Source organism: Bubalus bubalis, chromosome 22 (genome assembly GCF_019923935.1).
Source record: "Bubalus bubalis isolate 160015118507 breed Murrah chromosome 22, NDDB_SH_1, whole genome shotgun sequence".
Taxonomy (NCBI): Eukaryota; Metazoa; Chordata; class Mammalia; order Artiodactyla; family Bovidae; genus Bubalus; species Bubalus bubalis.
The window spans coordinates 19,581,624-19,588,527 of NC_059178.1; the positions used below are offsets into that span (position 1 = coordinate 19,581,624).

Genomic DNA, 6,904 nt, shown 5'->3' on the forward strand with positions numbered 1-6,904 from the left:
ATTCCCTTCTCTGAGGGATCTTCCTGACTCAGGGGTTGAACTCGAGTCTCCTGGATTGGCATGGAGATTCTTTACCACTTAGCCACCAGGGAAGCCCTAATCGGTGTTACTTGCAACAGTCGTTCCCACATGTGGGAGCGAAAACTTGAAGAAAACATCAGATGTGCTGTGATGAACAGCTCCCTGGCTGTTGGCAGACGGGGTTGGAGTCCATGGCTTAGCGTGTATTCTGTGGGACTGAGGGAAGCCACAGTCCACATTCATGGAAACAGGTCTTTCTCTGCACCTTCTCTAGAGGGAAGCCTGTGGCCCGATACTCCTTTGTCTAAATTCCTCTTCAACCACTACTGAATGAGCCCGACAATTCCTCCGCTCATCTCAGACAAGGTCTTAGTCATCAGCTCTTTGGCTGGAAGGACCCTGGCTTTCCAGAGATGCAGGGGCGTCTCCAGGGAGACCCCACAAGTGGCGCCGAGGGGTGGACAGTCGCATTTCACTCTCTTCCAAAACACTCCCTTTCCAGGAAGTAGCAGTCTCCTTAGCATCCTCTGGAGTAAAAAAAATTGTAATTGCCATAACAAATCGATTAAAAGGAGCATGCACAGACAGACGCTGCTCCTCCCTCTTTCAAGAGAGCCATGAAATATTAAAAGGAATGTGGAGAGGAGTCGAGCAGAGTCTGGAGAGATGGCAGTTAGGCCTTGGGGGTGGTGCTCTGCAGGGGACACTGTAACCAGTAGCAGCCTGGGGAGGAGGCAGGGGGAACTGGCTTTTTGACAGGTCTCCACTGAGGGTATCACCATGGAACCTTCTCTAGATGGGGCCTCCTTGTGGGCACCAGTCAGGGACTCTTGCACGGAGATGAGCTGTCTTGGGTTTTCTGTGCTGCTGTTTCTGGATTTCTCTCTTCTCTGTAGGATCAGGCTCCCCTCTGGCTGTGGAGAGAGGCCCGGTGGTTCCTCCTTTGCTGTCAGACCTCAGTTCCGAGACACTCATGGGTATCATGTTGGGACAGGTTCATTTGTCCCTCTGAGTTCTGTGGCATCGCAAGTGTCTAGCACTTTCCACCATGGCAGAGAACTAGACTTACTTTTATTTAACTTCTGAGAGTGTTAGGGGAAGGGGAACTTGGACTCATATGTATTTGTGTATTGGTTTAGAAATACTGGGGGCTGGAAATAGCACATGAGTGTGAGTGGATACAAGGTAGGGGAGGAGAGAGGGCAGCACAAGAGACAAATATGATACAGTAACACTTATATGCAGAGTCTAAACGAACCGATACACATGAACTTATTCACAGAAAAGAAACAGACTCACAGACAGAACAAAGTTATGGTTATCAGGGGGAAAGGGTTGGGGAGAGGGAGGGATAGATTGGGAGTTTGGAATTAACATAAAGACACTGCTGCTGTGTATAAAATAGATAACCAACAAGGACCTGCTGTATAGCACAGGGAACTGTAGTCAACATTCTGTAATAACTTACGTGGGGAAAGACTCAAAAAGAATGGACATGAGTATATGTATAACTGAATCATTTTGCTGTATACCCGAAACTAACACAATGTAATTAATCGACTCTGCTCCAGTATAAAATAAAAAATTTTTAAAGGAGGGCAAAGCAAGGCCTGACCAGGTTGGCTTCAGGCAAGTGTGTGAGTTGGGATTCAGGGCCTTGAAGGGGCAGGAGGCCAGGCTGGTCTTGGTGCTGGTGTGGGAGGGACAGCACCACGGGGGGTTGCCAGGTCGCCTTCAAGCCCTGGTGTCTCCCAGGCCTCTGATCAGGTCTGCCAAGGATGGAAGCTAGATGGTCACGCTCTAGATACCCAGAGACAGAGCATCTCTGCCCAAGGGGAGGAAGACAGACTCAGGGTAACTGGAGCAGGAAGGTTCTATTGTGGTTCAGGCAGGAAAGGCCTCCATGGGGCGGGGGGTGCATGAGGTGACCAGGGGAACAGGGACAGGCAGCATCTGAGGAGGGGCCGGGGCACTGATGGGGAGGGGCAGAGGCTGAGACATACTGTCTAGTCTTCACCTTTACGCTCCCTGGGGCTCTGCCCAGGAAATGATGCCCGAGGATCATCATAACAGTTGGTTCTGCAGGAGAGAAGCCCTGGTTCACATCTGCCCTGAGAGCTGTCCCTCCTGTGTGCTGACCACACCCACGGCACTGGAGTGAGTCACTGTGACAGGTGGTTGTTGGCAAGCCACACACAGGTTTTAGGAAAGCCCTTACCAATTTCCAAAGCCTTAAATCCCCCTATGTCCAAAGTTCTTTTAATATTGTAACTAAGGGTTAGAAAAAAACTGTAATTTATTGAAAAGCAATATTTCCAAAGGTCTTTTTATAGTATAGTAAAGGATTAGGATGAAAAAAAAAATCTATGATTCATGTAAGACGTGTCCTACTGACTGTAAGAAATAAAAGTTCCCTCATAATCTCTGCATCGGAACCCACAGGTATGTCGTCAACCACTTTTTCCTCTGACTCCCCAGAAGTGCCTCTAGCTCTCATACTGATGCACACACCCGTTTCCTGACAAACATCCTTACTGTCTGGATGGCAGGTATTTATAGGAGAGGTTTATGGACTCAGGCTGACCCTGGTCACCAGCCAACAACCCCTGCAGAATGAAAGGGTGGCTCTTGGCCAGCGAGGCCCCTCCCACACACCTTCATCCTGACCGTGATTTGTGATCAGTTTGCTTCATCTTAGAACTCATGGCACTGCCTCTAAAGAGACATCTCGTGGAAATAACCGTCAAAGGACATGGCTCAGAATATTATCTACAGCCCTTGAGGAGGAACTGGGGCTTCCCAGGTGGTGTTAGTGGTAAAGAAGCTGCCGGCCAATGCAGGAGAAGCAACAGACGTGGGTTCTATCCCTGGGTTGGGAAGATCCTCTGGAGGACAGAATGGCACTCCACTCCAGTATTACTGCCTGGGAAATCCCATGGACAGAGAAGCCTGGTGGGGTACAGTCCATGGGGTCCCAAAGAGTCAGACATGACTGAGTGACAGAGCGCACACACACTGAAGAGGAAGTGAAGGTCTTGGACTTTGTTTAATGGTTAAACCAGTATTATTTTCTCTTGCTTGATCCTTTCCCTTTCTTTCTGCGTTTTCTCACTTCCCTGATTAAATTTATTCTTTGGATCTCATGGGAGGCCTAGGAGGCTAACATTTTTCTATAGACAAGAGATAGGCAAGGGCATGGAGTGGCAGTCTATCCTGGGAAGGCCCCGTAGGGTCCTGCTTGGTTACAGTTTCATCACTGGAGTGAGGTTTCAATTGTCCAGGATGAGGAGCGTGAAGTTTCGAAGTGAAGGAAAAGCTAAAAATCATTTGTTTAGTGAACACTTCTTGTTTCCTTTCTTTGATTTCAAGGATGCCACTGATTACTTTCATTCTTGAAATGTCTCTCTTGTACAGAATCAGAATCCATCCATGCCATTTAGAAATTCATGGTGGGAGATGGAGGAGTTGAGAGACATGGTCTAAGGACTACTCTTAACATAAGACATTTCTCAGCCCTGGTTCTGCCCTGGTGACAAAATGCTGCCCACTTCCTCTCACTGTGACGGGTAAAGTGTGCCCAGGGAGGACTGGCTAGAAATGGTTCTGGAAACGGAGAAATATGACCGAGAAGAAGCAGCTGTTCCAGAAATCACAAACACTGTTATCTCTATTGGCTGTTAGGCATATTTTACAAAAGAAATCATGAAGTCAGCTTATTGGGTAAGATAAGAATTTAATGAAGTTTTATACAAAATATTTAACTGGTTAGAGGTCAAGGGCTAGCATTTCCCAATGAACTTCCTTTGCTTAGATGTTTAAGAAAAAAAGAGTTTCACTTGATAACACGGACTCATTCTCTCATGGTTCAGGCAGTGATTTCCTGAGACCAGCTCTTGAGCCTGCATTTGGAAATAGACTCTGTCCATCGTGTATGTGTGTGTGTGTGTGTGTGTGTTAGGGAAAAGAGGGTTGGTATAAGCTAGGCCTAGGAAGGAAGAGAAAACACCTCTGACAGTATAACCTATAGTGGAGACACAGAGGTGGACTATTTTGTCCAGGATTCATCAACAGCAGCTGTAATGGAAACCAGCAAGAATGTTTGCCCAGGAATCCCTCCCTTAAAGTTGCGGCCTCCAACCCCTGTTCACATAACTATCATGGAGACTACTGCATCGATCAGGTAACCCCACCTGCCAGCCTGCTTGTGTTTGTCCAGCCCTGGGAATGAGGTCTGTTCAGGTTAACACAAATGTCTCTTTCGAGAATTTTGGAAGGAGAAATCTAGAGCCTCAGTCTCTTCTGGGTGCCTTTATCCCATGATATGAAGGGAAGGGACAGGTGGTGGCCAGGCCGACCGAGCAGCAGAGAGGCCCACGTGGAGGAGGGAAGGCCCAGACGCACCAGGGAGAAGGGAGAGGAGCGATGACATGGCATCGGCTGGTCTCGTCCCCCCGAGCCTGAGGCTTAGCTCTAATCTGGTCTCTGAGGTTCCAGGTTCATCCTGGGAAGTTTGCCGCTTTGCTTTGTAAAGTTTGAGGTGAGTTTGTGTTGTTGAAAAACCAGAGTCCCAGCTGCTGTGTATCCTTCAGCAAAGAAAACAATGTGATCTTGAAACCAATTTTATTTATTAAAGATTTTTTGATATAGACCATTTTTAAAGTTTTTATTGAATTTGCTACAGTATGCTTCTGTTTTTTTTATGTTTTGGTTTTTTGACCCTCCAGGCATGTGGGATATAGCTCCCTGACAGGAATCAAACCTGCACCCCCTGCATTGGAAGGTGAAGTCTTAACCACTGGACCACCAGGGAAGTCCCTTGGAAGCCAGTTTTAGACCCAGGAAGTCCTTGGCAACCAGGGGTGGGTGGGCACTCCCACGGGAAGGTGGAGGAGCCAATGCCCAGGGCTGAGGCTGTTGCAGTTTGTACTGTTTCTGCTCAGACTGCCACTTGTACTAGCGGAACACAGAGAAGAGAACAGAGTATTCCTAATCTTGTTACATGAGAAAAAACCCCTAATTTGAAATTGCCAGGGGAGGAACTCCCCTGCAGAAGGTTGAGGGGAACAGAGTTAAACATACAAGGGAGGAGAATGCTCTGATTTTTTTCACAAAAAAGAGCCCAGAAATGCTGAGACTGTATGATTCTTGGCTTCAGAGTTTCTTGGACCTGATAAGTAGGAATTTGCAAAATGAGCACATTTTCCAAGAAAGGAGGATTTAAAAACTCTCAGTGAAGGCCTCCAATGAGAAAGCCCCAAACAAACAGTAAATTCTTGGCAAGGAAGCAGAGTAAGAGATGTGAGAATGAAGAAAAGTGTCAACAGTGTAAAAAAAGACAGAACACCACAGATCTGAACTCAAAAGCAGTGGCTCCCAAAGAGTGTGAACAGAGGAAAGCCAGTTCATCTGCTATTTAGGTCCATCTGTCTGTCCATACTTCATAGCAACAGTCGTTGTGTGGTATGTGGGTGTGTGGCCTAAAGCAGAGGCTTGGCTGAAAACCACAGTTTCCCAGGAAGTGGTGTGTATGTGTGTATGTGTGTGTGTGTGTGTGTGTGTGTGTGTATGCAGGGTTCCAGGTGGTGATGAGCATGGAGGTGCTGAGTTCACTGAAGCTCACTGTTTGCCCAGGATGTTGGACAGACCCATTCAGAGAATCCCTTCTGGGAGTTTCCCATTACAGGTAGCCCACCCCTGATGTACAGAAGGCCTTCTCCCGAGGGGTCGTATTTGTGCAAAATACGACTGTTCACACACTCACTGTTCAATCATTATTTAAGTTACGGGACACCAACTTAAGTGAGATGGTTGGATAGGATCACCAATTCAATAGACATAAACTTGAGCAAACTCTAGGAGATGGTGAAGAACAGGGAAGTCTGGCATGCTGTAGTCCGTGGGGTCACAGAGTCGGACACGACTTAGTGACTGAACAACGACAAAAACAACAACTCATGTGCTAGATTCTTGAGGTAAACACAACGTAGTGAAGACCCAGGAACATCCGGTTCCAGTACAGCCAACTGGGTGCGTGTAGACACTCTCACAACAGGAGTCTCGGTGCCCTTAGGAAAGGTGCCCAATCCAGCCTTGGAGGCAGCAGAGAAGGCTGAGCAGGTGAGGAGGCCTCTGCCGGGAACTCTGAAGGATGACGAGGCATCGGCAGGGGCTGGTGAGGAGGGAGCAGAGGTCGAAGAGGCTTGGAAACACAGCCATGTCAGCACGTGTGTGACCCCAGTCAGTAGTGTGAAGAGTGTGTGTGTACATGTGCATGTGTGCATGTGTGTGATATCCAGGTCATCTGTGGGGCTCACAGTGACCTCCACCAGCAACAAGAGCAGAGGGTGGGGAGTGGGTTCTTCTAAGAGCCACCCCCTCGATGGCAGGTCCTGACAGCTGCCTCATGGTCACCGTGTGTATTTTGGTGACCTCGAGCTCATGGTCCCTCTGTTCTCAGCTCACAGGGATAAGGAGACAAAGTAGAGCTCACTTTGGCAGCACTTATACTAAAACTAGAACGGTACAGAGATTAGCGTGGCCCCTGAGCAAGGATGACATGAAAATTCATGAATGTTTCCATATGTTTAGAGGGAAGGGACATATGTATACCTCTGGCTGATTCTCATCATTGTATGGCAGAAAGCAACACAACATTGTAAAGCAATTATCATACAATTAAAAAATTTAAAAAAAATTTAACAAGAAGAAGACAAAATAACCTTTGAGTTTTGCCTCTTCCTCACACTCCCAGCCAGCCTCTTGTGGAGAACACACCATCAGTGCCTTTGACAAAGGCAGAGGTGAGGGGGTTTGGATGGGAGGATAAGAGAGGAGGAGAGTGGAATCCGTAAAGCACAGCCCCTCAATCACTGAGCATTGGCTG

The 6,904-nt window shown here is 47.7% G+C and overlaps 1 non-coding gene across 1 annotated transcript; it reads left to right on the forward strand.

Moving 5' to 3' along the window:
* Nucleotides 1-6,503: 6,503 nt before the first annotated feature.
* On the forward strand, nucleotides 6,504-6,607 carry LOC112581482. Its single transcript, XR_003106064.1, has one exon. It is a non-coding gene; the product is annotated as a U6 spliceosomal RNA (small nuclear RNA).
* Nucleotides 6,608-6,904: the final 297 nt, after the last annotated feature.